Source organism: Rutilus rutilus, assembly GCF_951802725.1.
Source record: "Rutilus rutilus genome assembly, chromosome: 14".
NCBI lineage: Eukaryota > Metazoa > Chordata > Actinopteri > Cypriniformes > Leuciscidae > Rutilus > Rutilus rutilus.
The window spans coordinates 35893332-35908512 of record NC_140219.1 but is presented as its reverse complement, the minus strand read 5'-3'; the positions used below and the strand labels follow the sequence as shown (position 1 = coordinate 35908512).

Below are 15181 nucleotides of genomic sequence, written 5' to 3'. Positions count from 1 at the left end.
TCCAAAATAACCCCCAGGGAACATTCAAAGAAAACATCTTTGTTTGACCGGTTGTGAACACGTGTGGCAAAGACTAGAATTTGGCTAGCATTAAACATGCTAGTCTTTCTGTCGTGATGTCGTGAAGCATCGCAGACGCGACGTAGGTTGTCGCCCACTATGACACACTATACGAGATGAAACGATCGAATCTTGCGTCCCGACGCCCGTTGTCGTTTGCGAATCCCCACGACACCCTACGTCAAACGGATCGTGCCAAAATCGGGCTAAAATCGTGTAATCTGAACCAGGCATTAGGAGTGAGAATGGTTTGAGAAAAGACAGCTGCAATTAAATCCAGCACTGTTTTATTTCATCCTGCTGCAAGTGTGACACAGACATATCAACTGTGACTTAAGCATCTAAAGTGTTATTGTTTATCATATCCAAGATAGTCAAAATTACTCCACAAAAGAACAGAGATGAGACATATATGCTTTGGCAGATGCTTTTATTCAAAGTGACTTGCGTTGCATTCAAGTTGTACATTTGATCAGTTTGTTTTATAATACCAAACTGCACTTTACAAAGAAAGCTTTTATGGGGATGCTTATAAAGAACTGTTAGAAAGCAACATTTCAAGCACCAGTTCTTCAGTCTCACTGTGAAAAAATTAAATAAATAAATCATGGTTTAAAAGCAAGTATTTACATCTATTCCACTGTCTTGGCCTTCATAGTGCACAGGAAGTGGAATTTGTGTTTGAAAGAACTGACAGCCAACAGTTACATAGTACAGGCCTGTAGTACATCCTTCAATGACACGCTGCCCTCCTGTCCTTACACAGTCAACCGTGTACACCCGGAAGCGGCGTGTACTTATGTAAAGGGTCTCCGTTGTCTGTCGGCCCAACTTATTGCAGATTTCTTTTATATTTTCTTGTCCTGGATGAAGAAATATATATGACTTCGGTCACAGAGTTTGTTGTACATTATGTAGCTCAACCAAGCACTTCTATCACTGGTGTTAAATTGAGTTAAGAGAGCGTGTTTTCACATGAACTGATCAAACTTTGAACAGCCTCTGACAGTCAGTGCTCTATCGCTCAGAGCCAGAATGAACAGGAGCGAGAGAAGAGCCTCAGATCTCATCCTGAGAAAAATGGAAGAAAAGAGCAGGTTGAGAAAGTAAAATCTAATAAGGTAGACTTACTTAGAGAAAGCATGCACACCAATTGCCTTTTCTATGACAAGCAGAGGTTTATTTTCAAGTTTACAGTCGTACAGTTTCCTTTTTTGCATCTTGAAATAAATATTTCTATTCTCTGTATCACTCTGTGTTGTGTTTGTTTAGAAGATAACTGAGCCTTTAAATCTCTTTTGTAAAAGCTTTACAAGGCATAACTAGTCCTCACTTTAGATGAGCTCACAGACATAGTGAACTGACCACTACTAGATGCTTTATAACTACCTGAAATTAATCATGAATTACAGTAGGAATAGAATACGTTAATAAAGCATTAATTAACACACTGAGTAACTATTAATATATGTCTAAATAAGATGCATAAATAAAGTTTATTAATAATTTACTTACACTATCTAAATGATCTTATGACCACTGACAACTCCTAAATAACTGCTTTGTAAATAATGTAATACTTAGAAATTGATCATTAATAAAGTATGAAAATACAATTATTAAACACATTAGATATGCTTATAAATCAAGAACAAAGCATTTATAGCTCTATTTTTCAAAATGCTTACTAATGTCTATTAAAGCTTTATAAATGAGGAATTGACTTTTTAGTGATGCTTAACTAATGATTCAAAGCGTGCAGTTATTATAAAGTGTTACCGAAAAGTCTATTAAGAATTGCCCCGCCTCAAAAACTGCCTTAATTTTGTATTTTTGTATTTTGCTTGACAAAACAGCAGTCAAACCCATCAATTGACCTTTCGCCGAGCCCCGCCCCCCTTAGTTACTGTTGCTACGTCCGACAAACAAATGGTCAAACACGACCAGCGCGACAGATTGCCATGACGGGAAGAGGTATACCCGTGCGTGTCAGTGACCATTTTTGGAGCAATACCTCCTCGATATCCTCCAGATCGAGGCAAAAGGGGTTACAGTATGCAGTGGAGGGATATATTCAAAATATAAAAATACGCAATGAAGGAGACACGACTACTATCTACGTCTCTATCGAGGCTATAATGCTTACCGGTGTTCATACACATCATTTGTGATATGACAAAGAACAAGAAAACAAGTGTTTAAAAGCATTGAAAGACACACACTGTTGTGTTTTTGTGTGAAAGAAAAAACTATCTGAAAATAAAAGTGCTGTCAGCAATAATTTCTTATGTGTGTTTTTTCGCATAACACACTATGACTAAAATTGTAAATGCTGCAAAACACATGGGAGTTATATTCTCGATGCTGTAGTTTATCTGATCAGTCACAGTATATCATTAATCAAGCTTAATTTGACTTTTCAACTACAATTAGGCAGGGTGAACTGAAATCTTTTACAATCTTTTAGCTATAACTTATATCATTGACAAAAGTATGTGGTGTATTTTCTTCCAAAAATGATTTTTTCTCAAATTCAAGCTTCAAGTTGACAACGCACAATAAACGAAATCACACAATAACTGTTTAACCAGACATAGCCTTAATTTGCATCTAAATAACTTTCATTGCTTGTCTTTCATAATGCACTTACTATAATATTTATTAGGGGGACAACAGATCACAAAACTCGCGGTTGAGACCATAATATTTATTAGTGGGGCAACGGATCATAAAACTCGCGGTTCAGACAATATTATGTTTTTTGAGTAACAGATAGGATAGTTTTTCAGATCAGAAAAACAAAACAAAAAAAAAACTTTAAGTAGCCATCGACACCACAGCCAGCAGACGTATTTATGCTTCGTAATGTTCGACAAATTTAACTGGGAGTGGGGCCGTCCACACTGTTTTATCCATTGTAGGCATCGCTCACGTTGTGTTTTCGGCTTTGGGAATGGAAAGAACAACTCCTCCAGACAATCTCTCGGGGTATCTAGTATCCGATTTACAAACGCCGTGGGCGCACGCTTCACCATCTTGCTAATTGTTTGTCGGACCTGCTCACATAGTAACGGTTGCTATGATGTGTGATTGGACAATGGCCGTTTTGGGGGAGGGGCCGGCGAAAGGTCAATTACTCTTAACTTGAGAGTTTTCTTAAGAGTTTTCTGAGTAAAAAGGCATAGTATGTGAATATTATAGATTACTAGAATTTTACAGCGTTGTATGAGAGCCGTGAGACTATTGTACATGAAAAGTGAGTATCATTTTCAGTATTGTAACTAGGTAGTTTCAGCCAGATGACACACTTTCTTAACAGCAGGCAATCCATGTAATGTTGTTGACAGTACATGATTGATTAGCATGTCAAGCAAATAGTGCATTCATTTTTAATAAATGAATATGTACTGTTGAATGTTAACTTTTAACTTTACTAGGGTTAATTAAACACACATGGTGGAAAATGAAAGTCACTATCTGAGTGTGATTCATCAGATCAAGTCTCAAATGCTGCAGGATCTTTTCTAACAATTTATTTTCCGTTATAACTTCTCAAACCTCGATGCGTTTGAATCAGCTGGTGTGTTTAAGTGGTTTTTAGTGAATGCATGAAGTCAGCACAGATGTAGAGACTCACATTAACCAACAACATGATCCACTAATCAACCACAAGCAAACTAAATACTGACTTTTCTTCTTCAACAAGGGAACATTATTACATACATAAATCAATTAAAAAGTAACCCACTTTACTCGTGTTTTAGAGATCAAGCCATAAACAAACTCAAATAATGAAAAACTGTGCATAAACAAAATAACAAGATGCATATCAATAATAAATCCATATATTAGACTTCAGTGTTTCAGTCACTTGAAGAGCATGCAGATTTACCTGTTCTGTTCTTGAGCTTGTGTAAATAACAGAGAGTCTCAGTCTGAGTTTGATTACGGAAAGCATCAGCTGTGTCTGAGAAGCTCACTGGACTGATATTTATTAGGCTAAAAAGAGAGAGGTGTGAAAATGCATCATGTTTCTTGGAAATGCAGCGCCAACACATTTCTTAAAATGAGTGGTATCGTGTCTAATAATGATGTGGATGGTTTAAAGGCATCTGTGCACATCACACTAAACAAGCTGAGGTCTTCACACTTAAACCATGTGGTTAAAGGAGCCGTATGTAAGATTGTGGCCAAAACTGGTACTGCAATCACTTTCAAATTACTGTAGAGCGTTGTATCCCCTCCCCCTCCCCCTCCCCCTCCCCCCCCCCTCCCCCTCCCCCCCCCCTCCCCCCCCCCCCCCCCCCCCCCCCCCCTCCCCCCTGACTCCAGGTTGCCAGTTAGGCTGCAGGATCCAGCAGGAACGTTTGTAGCTGCAGCTGTGGTAACTAGAGCAGAGCTGGCAACCCCGATGCTGAAACTCTACTGACTTCGTGATTGGTAGATAGGTGGAGGGTGGCGCTTCAGGCCAAAACACAACATGACAACATCAACATCAGTTGAGGGCTGCAACTTCACTTTTATAATGACAATATTCTGGCCGGACTACTGTTGTCAGTGATATAAGTATTTGAAATGAACATGATTTCTTAATGTCTAGTGACATATCAGGGCCATTTTATAATTAATTGAAATACATTTCTTACATACAGCTCCTTTAACACTTGATGAGTGTGTTTAACTAGACAGAGTCAAAGTGCATGAGTACCAAAAAAAAAAAGCAATAGTCTTACAAAGACATTTCTTTTGGTGCATGTTTCAAGTGGTGTAGTAGTTAAAGTTAGTAACTGGAAAGTTGCAGGCTTGATTTCCTGATCATCCTCAAAACAGCAGAGGGACAGCAGACTGGTTTATGTTTTTTTTTTAAGATCAATCACCTCAAATACCTTTTTAACTTTTGATTAGTATGCACTTAGAAATATTATAAAATACTTTTGTATTGATGTTTCAAATTCATCAACATGCTACAGGAAAATGTTTTTAGAAAATCAAGGTTTTGTGAGGTTTGATCTGAACATGATTAGAGCAAGTTTTGTTGAAGAAAACTTTGTTATTGGTGACAGTATTGAAATTAGTTCAAAATGGTGGCAAGGCGTAAAGTATTCTTAGAAATATATGGAGAGAAGAATCATGAATTTAAGGACAAGTTATTGCAAAGATAGAGTCGTGCAGGGCCTGCTTCACTGCGTTATGTGAGTAAGTGCTGTTCTTTATAAATGAAGCACTTCAGAAATAGTGGAAATTGCATTTATTAGGATTAATGGGATATTATAAAAAATAATCCAAACTATAGCCTAGCCTACATATTTTAAAGGGCACCTATTATGCAAAATTCACTTTTACATGGTGTTTGAACATAAATGTTGAACATAAACCACCCTATAATGATAAAAATCCACCCAGTGCTTTTTTAAAATCTCCATAAATCATAAGCACTGTCTCAGAACAAGCCGTTCTCAGATTCGGGGCAATGTGATGTCACTTTGCACAGGCCCCTCCCACGACTGTTGATTGACACTGCAGTTTGAGCATAGACCCGCCCTGAGTGAGCTGGACACACAGTCCGCCATTGTTTCCACGCTGGAGCAGCTGTAGACAGGAATGTCTCCTATGCAATTGAGGTGTGTTGTTGTTGGATGTAAGAATGAACATAGCAGTCTTCATTTACTGTCGCTGTTACTCGAGGATGGATCAGTACAACTGGTCATGATCCAGCTCACGGTCTCCGGAATTCTAATTATTGGACAAAAAACTTCCTCACATAATAATCTAGAATACTGTCTAACACTTGATGGCTGCTCTGTGAAGTCTTCGTCGTCGGTTAGGAACCTGTGTGTGTGTGTGTGTGTGTGTGTGTGTGTATGTGTGTGTGTGGATAGACAACAAGGATTTCCTGTTTTTCTGACTTCCTTTTCTGACCTTATACTTACCTCAAGTTGCATTTTGGGACATACATGCATACATGTGTACATATCATACTTGCCTGTTGAGAGAAGTTTATTTCAGCATCATATAAAATAAACAATAATGATAATAATAATATTAAAGCAAACACAGCTCTGGTATCGGAATAGTATCGGTATCGGCCGATATCCAAATTCAGGGATCGGGATCGGATCGGAAGTGAAAAAATGTGGATTGGTGCATCACTAATAATAAAAAAAATGTGTGTATGTATATATATATATATATATAAACAAATCTTTTTTTTCTTTTTTTTTCTACAGAAGTAAACGCTCTCGGTTCTCTCTAGATGAGGGAATGAGTGTTGCGTAAACTAGCTTACGCTACGGGAAAATCCCTTTTCTCGAGAATACTGAAGCCAAAAAATTATCCTTAATTTTTGCATTAATTTAAAATGCATTGCTGCATAAGCAGACCTAGGCGAGACAGCTCGCGCGCCTATTGGTTGCTCTGCAGCAACTGCTGCAACCTATCGAGGAACTGCCCGTGACGAAGCACCAATGAGGGCGCGGGCGCCCGTGCACGTCACGTCCCGCCAGAATGGGCGTGGCTTAAGGCTACATAAGCAGAGTCCAGGTAGGTTGTTCTTTGGTTTTCCATACTGAAGCGAAACCAGAAGTAGCACAAGCACGGCAGGGTTACGCAACACTCGTTCCCTCATCTAGAGAGAACCGAGGTTACGTTAGTAACCGAGAGCGTTCTCTTACGAGAGTACTCTCGTGTTGCGTAAGCTAGCTTACGCTACGGGAACCCAATGTAAAACGCTGTGCGTGCTAGTAATGTCCACACATATATTCCCAAGGCATGTGCCCAGGGATACACATAAAAGTGGAAATATCTGGGCCGACCGGGGTGGGCCTAAGAATATAATTAACCATTCCTGAGTAGAGGGAATGGGTGCTAGTATTGTACACAGCCGGGATAGACATCCGTGGGCTGAACCTCATAAGAATGATTTAATAACTGCTTTGTCAGTCAGAAGACATCTGAGCCCGAGGGACAGATGTGAGTGTATAATTACAGTCAGGGGGAACAAACAGCCTCATCTGTCGATCTAGTTTCCGTGCCGACAGCACGTACATAATATACAGTCTGCGCAGATCTGAGTCGAGCAGAACAGTATGTGTTATGTTAGACTGACAACAGTTTAGCCTTTAAGGCGGGAACTTCCAGGTTATAAAACCTTATAAATGTAGACGGAGAGGCCCAGCCTGCCGCCATACAAATATCCTGGAGTAAAACTCCGCTGGACCATGCCCACGAAGAGGCCATGCCTCTGGTGGAATGAGCTCTGATGCCCAGAGGACATCGAAGGCCCTTAGACCTATAAGCTAGAGCGATAGCATCAACTATCCACCTGGATATGCTCTGTTTCGACGTGGCCACCAAACAAAACAAGAGCTGTTCTGACTGCCTGAAGCAGCAGACCGTTCAAAATATATTCTTAATGCCCTGACAGGGCAGAGAAAATTCACATCGCCCTCACTATCAGATCTTGGGAGAGCTGACAGCGAAATGACCTGTGATCTGAACGGAGTGGAAAGCACTTTGGGGACAACCGTGTCTTGGTTTGAGGATGACCTTGGAGTCATTAGTCCCAAACTCAATACACGTAGCACTCACAGAGAGCGCGTGGAGGCCACCCACTCGCTTAACTGAGGCGAGAGCCACGAGGAAAACGGTCTTAACGAAAGATACCGCAGATCCACGGACTGAAGTGGTTCGAATGGTTCGCCCTTCATGACATCCAGGACCATGGAAAGGTCCTAGATGGGAACCAGAGGGGGCCGGGGAGGGTTTAATCTCCTAGCTCCTTTCAAGAAGCGGGTGATGAGATAATTCCTCCCCAAGGACTGGCCATGCATAGGTTTTGTAAACGCTGCTATGGCTGCCACGTATACTTTGAGCGTGGAGAGGAACCTGCCCTCATCCAAATGCTCTTGTAGAAAGGAGAGAATCTCCGTAACGCGAATCTGTGTTTCGAGCCGAGCACCAGCCAGCAAACACTGAGCACCTAGAAGCGCAGAGCCGTCTAATAGAGGGCGCTCTAGCCTGTGTAATTGTGTTCAACACTCCCGCTGGGAGATCAGCGGGTACTTGTTGATGGCCCATGCATGCAGGGCCCATAAGTTGGGGCGCAGGTGCCAAATCGCGCCTCTGGCCTGGGAGAGGAGATCCTTCCTTTCCGAAATCGTCCACGGGGTCGTGCTCACTAGCTACATCAGCTCCGGAAACCAACTTGGTTCCTCCAGAGTGGCGCCACGAGGACAACAGAGTATTCATTCTCCCTGATTCGCTTGATCACCTGTGGTAATAGCGCGATCAGGGGAAACGCATAGAGTGGGCGGCTGGGCCCACTTTATTCGTGAAAAATATTGGGCAGTGCGCGAACTCTGCTGATGCAAAGAGATCGATTTCCGAAGGTGTCCCATAGTGACTGGACTACCTGAGGGTGCAAGGACCATTCCCCGGGGAACAGTGTCTCTGGACAGCATGTCCGGACCCACATTCTGGCAGCCTGGCACATGCGCTGCTCTTAGGGAGCGCAGATTGTGTTGGGCCTACACGAGGAGGCGTTCTGCCAGCGAGTGGAGGCTCCGTGACCCGAGACCGCCCTGACGGTTTATGTAAGACACCACCGCCATGTTGTCCGTACGGACTAAGACATTGTATCCCTTTAGGAAGGGGAGAAATGTCCCAAGGCGTTCTCGAACGCTTTCATCTCCAGACAGTTTGTGTAAGCACTCTACTGGGCTGCCCACAGACCAAAAACTGGCCTGCCCTCGTAGAGGGTGCCCCAACCTGGGTTGGAGGCGTCTATCGAGATTACTTTTCGTTTCGAGACTGTTCCCAGAACCACTCCTGACTGATACCAGTCTGTCACCTTCCAAGGGTCCAGTGCTGTAACACAGTTCTGAGTCACCCTGAGGCGAACGCGGCCGGAGGTCCATGCTCGAAGCGGGATCTGCGTTTTCAGCCAGTGCTGGAAAGGGCGCGTGAAGCAAGCCCAGTCGAAGCACTGCCGAGGCTGAAGCCATAAGACCCAGCATCCTCTGAAACTCTCGAGAGGAAAGATGCTGCCGACCTTGAAAGACGCTACTGAGCGTTGAATTTGCAGCGCTGTGACGTCAGCCACGCTGTCATTGATACAGAGTCTAAATCTGTCCCCAGAAAGGATTTTTTCTGGCTGGGAGACAGTGAGCTCTTGGTCCAGTTAATTTGGAGACTCAAATCCTGTAAATTGATGGGGCGCTATTTGAATCTGAAAATAGACGTCCTTCAGATCCACAGAGATAAACCAGTCTCTCGGGCGAATTTGCGCAAAAATTTGTCTGGTCGTGAGCATTTTGAACGATCTCTGCATGAGGGTTTTGTTAAACCGTCTGAGATCTAGGAGGGGTCTGAGACCGCCATCCTTCTTAGGGATGAGGAAATACCTGCTAAAGAAACCTGACTCGCTCTGTGTCAGAGGGACGGTTTCTATAGGCCCCTTTTAAAAAAAATTTTTTTAGCAGTTTCGCAATCTCGGTGCGAAGTAGGTGTTCCACTTCGTCTTTCACCGTGGTTTCGACCCTGGCTCGAAAGCGTATGGGTCTGCGAGCGAACTGCAGTGAATAGCCTCGTTCTATAGTGTTCAGTACCCAATCTGACACGCCCGGGATATCTCCCATGCTTTTATGCTTAAAGCTAGAGGGAGAATGGTGTTCGGGCTCTGGTCACTGTGTGTGGTACATAGCATACAGTGTTTGCTAGTGAGCGCGCGCTCATTGAGGCGCGCGCGCTCTTCACACACGTAACACAATTTGTGTTTATTGATGGGTTCTCTGCACACAGAACGCATTTTATGTTTATTGACGGGGGCTCTGAGTGAGTGTGTGTCACAGAGCAACCCGTGTTTGTGAGTAGGGGTGAGCACTGTAAAGCGGGCACCTTTCTACATTTAAAACACACGCGGCGTGAGCCGGTTTTATTGATGTGGGCCGTGAATGAGATTTATCTGTGTTGCCGTGAAAACGCCGTTTTGGTACAGGCGAGCGGGTTGTATAACGGGCTCGTTGGCTGCAAAATAAACTCCTCCAGTCACCTCTGCTGTGGGAACTGTGAGAGCGAAGAGTTGTCGAGAAATGACGTAAGCTTTCATTAGCGCGAGCAGATAAGAGAGTGTCATGTGAGTCACGCGGGGGCAGGGCCGGCGTGGACTCACGTTAAAAACACTCATAATACTCGAGCCCCACCATAGAACAGGAGTGTGTGAGGGGCGGGTTCGCTTTCTGTACATAAGAAAGCTGGCCGCGAGCTCGGAGAAGAGTGCAGTATAATTTATATCTGCCGCAGAGCCGGGATAGAAACACGGGTCTCTGGTGCGAAAGCCTAGATTTCGCCACTGGGGGGAAATGACATAAGCTTTCAGTAGCGTGAGCAATAAGAGAGCGTCATGTGAGTCACGGGGGGGGGGGGGCACCAGCGTGGGCTCATATGTTTAAAACGCTCATAGTACTCGAGCCCCACCATTGAATGAGGGGGCGTGAGGGGCGGGTCCGCTTTCTGTACGTAAGAGAGCTGGCCGTGAGCTCAGAGGAAAACTGCATAAGTTTTTATCTGCTGCCAGAGCCGGGATCGAACATGGGTCTCTGGCGCGAAAGCCTTAGATTTCGCCACTGAGGGGAAATGACATAAGCTTTCAGTCAGCGTGAGCATAAGAGAGCGTCATGTTAGTCACGCGGGGGGGAAACCGGCGTGGGCTCATATGTTTAAAACGCTCATAGTACTTGCGCCCCGCCATTGAACGGGAGGGCGCAAGGGGCGGGTCCGCTTTCTGTACGTAAGAAAGCTGGCCGCGAGCTCAGAGGAAACAGCATAAGTTTTTTACTGCCGCCAGAGCTGGGATCGAACACGGGTCTCTGGCGCAAAAGCTTTAGATTTCGCCACTGAGCCACAGGGGGAAACAACATAAGCTTTTAGTCAGCGTGAGCATAAGAGAGCGCAGGGGGGGAATCCGGCGTGGGAATTGGCGAGAAGATGGCCGGCTTCTGTCTGCGAAGCAGATGGCTCGTCCCGCTGAAAGGCTCTTTCGACGGCGCAGGCTTCTCCGGAGAACAGCGATGTGATGTGACCACTTCGCTGAAGAGATGAAAAATCAAAGAACAACCTATCTGGACTCTGCTTATGTAGCCTTAAGCCACGCCCATTCTGGCGGGACGTGACGTGCACGGGCGCCCGCGCCCTTATTGGTGCTTCGTCACGGGCAGTCCCTCGATAGGTTGCAGCAGTTGCTGCAGAGCAACCAATAGGCGCGCGAGCTGTCTCGCCTAGGTCTGCTTATGCAGCAATGCGTTTTAAATTAATGCAAAAATTAAGGATAATTTTTTGGCTTCAGTATTCTCGAGAAAAGGGATTTTCCCGTAGCGTAAGTTAGCTTACATAACATGAGAGTACTCTCGTAAGAGAACTACAACCAAGTATAACAAGGTACGACGTCATTGACAGGTGACAGTGTACGCAGTGCACGTCAACAAATAACTTGTTTAGTGATTGGAATTTATTCAAATTGACATATTTGTGACTAAATATATCCAAGCATCACGCTTGTTACATTAAACCACCCAGCTGTATTAATGACATGTGTTGCTAATTCTGTGTGAACCAGAGTTTCCACCAGGATTACTTCAGTATTGTGTACTTCAGTACTTATTTCCAATGAAAAAGATAATTGAAAAATTAAATCTCCATCTCTCATCTCTAGCTCACAGGCGTCACTCAAAGAAACTGGAACTGGACTGCGGATATACAACAAGCAAGCAGCTGATTCATTTTGATATCTAATCTTCACTTCTTCATTTCAGGTGGATGTCATTCATTGCCATATGCATGTTTACTGCTAAACATTTCAGGTATTGACAACATGCTTGTTGCTATGGCTTATGTGGGTATTGGCAACATACTCGTTTAGGCCATCCAGGTAAGGGCAACATACTTGTTGTTTAAAGCTTTCTGGTATTGTTGGTAACATGCCTTGATGCCTTGGATCACTCAGGTAACTACAAAAGCATCCAGATTGCGCTGTCAGTTGGGTTGGGGGATATTGGCATATGGTTTTGTTTTGGGGGGTTATTGCTGCTCTCCCTGCTCTTATCATGCTAGACTGCATGGATGCGCAGGGAGTTCTCGCCCAGAACGGAACCATACCGCCAATCCAAACTGTATGCTAATTGTCAATCGTATTTGACGGTAGTGGTCCTGACAGAACTAAAATAATTGGTTCAGTAGATTTTTAGCAAGATATTTATTTTATATTATAACCATTTCATTTATATTCTTTTAAAGAACTGAATGTTTTTCATCTTTAGTTAGTGTCAAATATATGTCATTAGAAAACGTCTCAGGTTACGACTGTAACCTATGTTCCCTGAGAACAGGGAACGAGACACTACGTCAGAATGACGCTATGGGGAACGCCTCAGGCGTGACAGGTGTCTGAAATCAAATATCAACTCACAGCAATCATGCTGACCGGCGACAGCCCGTGAATCATTTGCGTGAATGATTAACGTGCAACCTGCAAGTATAAAAGGGCGCTTTACAAACATGACAACATCCTATCGTCTGAAGGGACTGTTGCAGGCAGGCCCCGAGGCATGGCAGGAAGACGTAGTGTCTCGTTCCCTGTTCTCAGGGAACATAGGTTACAGTCGTAACCTGAGACGTTCCCTTTCGAAAGGGAACTCTACACTACGTCAGAATGACGCTATGGGGAACGATATACCAACGCCACCATGCTAAGGGGAGTGCATGCCAAAAGGCAGTGACAACTGTCAGAACCGGCAATTCAAATGAACGCTAGTACCACTCACCCCCAGGTCACACTGAGCTGTCAGTGACAGCACTCCCTACGGTCATAGCCCAAGCTAAATGACACCACAGAAAACCTCCGTAAACATAGTTTAGTGAAAGGTCTACCTGGGCCTGCTCAAGGGCCAAGGACCACAACTTCAACTTCTTAGAAGGGGTCCCTTCTAGGGAATGTGGCTAGGGAACCAGAGGAACCCCAGCCAGTCACTATTCAGGGGAACGTGCCACCTGAAACGCCACCAGGCGGGCCTGACCTGGTGTCACTATATAAGACACTACAGTCTGGCCACTTCCTGTCTGTCCGAAGACAGAGCCTCTGGACACTTGCCTTTAGGAAGGCATCCAACCCGAGGGACTGTGAAGCAGGCAGTGAACCACTCGGACCGGATCTCAGAGACGGGATATCCTTGCCAGCGAGGGGAGTTTCTCTACTCAATCCACGGATCAACTCAGTGTTTGTGTTTCAAAACACTGAGGAGGCCTGTGAGGGCCTAAGGGCTGATCTAACTGGGAGGCCTCAAGAGAGGCCTACGACCGACTGACCAGACTCAGGAGACCACATACTCATACTGACCCTCAGTGAGGGGAGGAGCATTAGATCTACCTGGTAGGCAACCAGGCTGTAGCAGGAAAAAGAGGTTCCAGGAGGGAACCCGTAGCAGAGAATAAAAACTTGAGTCGAGCCAGGGCGCAAGCTCACCTTCGCTAGCTGCCTGATAAGGTCTGCTAAACTGAGAGTAAGCGGCCACTAGCTTACAAAAACCCAGCACCACTGTGAAACTACTCTCAGGGAGACCTGGAGAGGCCTTACTACCTGACAACCACAGTATGTGGGAGCTCACTTTCAGAGAGGCCTGGTGAAGCCTACTATCTGATAGCCACAGAACGTGGGAGCTCGCTTTCAGAGAGGCCTGGGGAGGCCTACTACCTGACAACCACAGTACGTGGGAGCTCACCTTCAGAGAGGCCTGGTGAAGCCTACTATCTGATAACCACAAAACGTGAGAGCTCACTTTCAGGGAGGACTGAAGAGGCCTACTACCTTAAAGACCATGCTAAGTGGAAACGCACAGTAAGTGGGAGCTAACCCTCCAGGGAGGCCTGGTAGGGCCTACTACATGACAACCACAGTATGTGGGAGCTCGACTTCAGGGAGGCCTAGTGAGGCCTACTACCTGATAACCACAGTGCATGGGAGTTCACTTACAAAGAGGCCTAGAGAGGCCTGCTACATGACAACCACAAAACGTGGGAGCTCAACTTAAGGGAGGCCTAGTGAGGCCTACTACCTGATAACCACAGTGCATGGGAGTTCACTTACAGAGAGGCCTGGAGAGGCCTACTACCTGACAACCACAATATGTGGGAGCTCACCTTCAGAGAGGCTTGGTGAAGCCTACTATCTGATAACCACAGAACGTGGAAGCTCACTTTCAGAGAGGCCTGGAGAGGCCTACTACCTGACAACCACAGTATGTGGGAGCTCACCTTCAGAGAGGCCTGATGAAGCCTACTATCTGATAACCACAGAACGTGGAAGCTCACTTTCAGAGAGGCCTGGAGAGGCCTACTACCTGACAACCACAGTATGTGGGAGCTCTCCTTCAGAGAGGCCTGGTGAAGCCTACTATCTGATAACCACAGAACGTGGGAGCTCAAGAAAAACCACATTAAGTGGAAACTCAAAGTATGATGGAACTCAACTCCAGGGAAGCCTGGTGAGGCCTACTACCAGAGAACCATGACATGAAGGAGCTTACTTTCAGGGAGGCCTGGAGAGGCCTACTACCTGAAGACCACAGCTGACAGTGGGCCAGACTGGCAGTCCAGTGACTGTCTATGGGGCTTTGCCTTCAGGGAGGCCTTGTGAGGCCTACTACCTGATAGTTCAACCTCAGGGCCACTTAGTACCACAGTATGAGGGATTCAGCCCTCAGGGAGGCCTAGTAAAGCCTACTACCTGATCCCCACAAAAAAATGTGGGAGCCCATCTTCAGGGAGGCCTGAAGAGGCCTACTTCCTGAAACGGTCTAATCAGCTGGATGTGTACTGCTGCTGGGGACTCGCCTAACAGGGAGGCCCGGTCGAGCCTACTAGCTGATAGCGAGTCTTTCTGCTACTTTAATGAACACTGCTGGAACCATACTAATAAAAAAAAAAAACGTTCCTACAGTTTTGACCTAGTGTATGCTCCACAATGTTGTGACCCACCTCCGAGGAGGCCTGTTAAGACCTACTACTCGGTAGTGAATCTTCTGCCCGAACTACCAGGGCCAACCAACGAAGGTGAGCTGGCCTAGGAGCCCTA

At 45.1% G+C, this 15181-nt stretch overlaps 1 long non-coding RNA gene across 1 annotated transcript; it reads right to left on the bottom strand.

Moving 5' to 3' along the window:
* Nucleotides 1-473: 473 nt before the first annotated feature.
* LOC311303160 lies at nt 474-4017 on the bottom strand. The gene is made up of 2 exons (XR_014629727.1): nt 3953-4017; nt 474-1131 (listed from the first exon to the last, which is right to left on the bottom strand). It is a non-coding gene; the product is annotated as an uncharacterized lncRNA (long non-coding RNA).
* Between the last annotated feature and the right edge of the window lie 11164 nt (nt 4018-15181).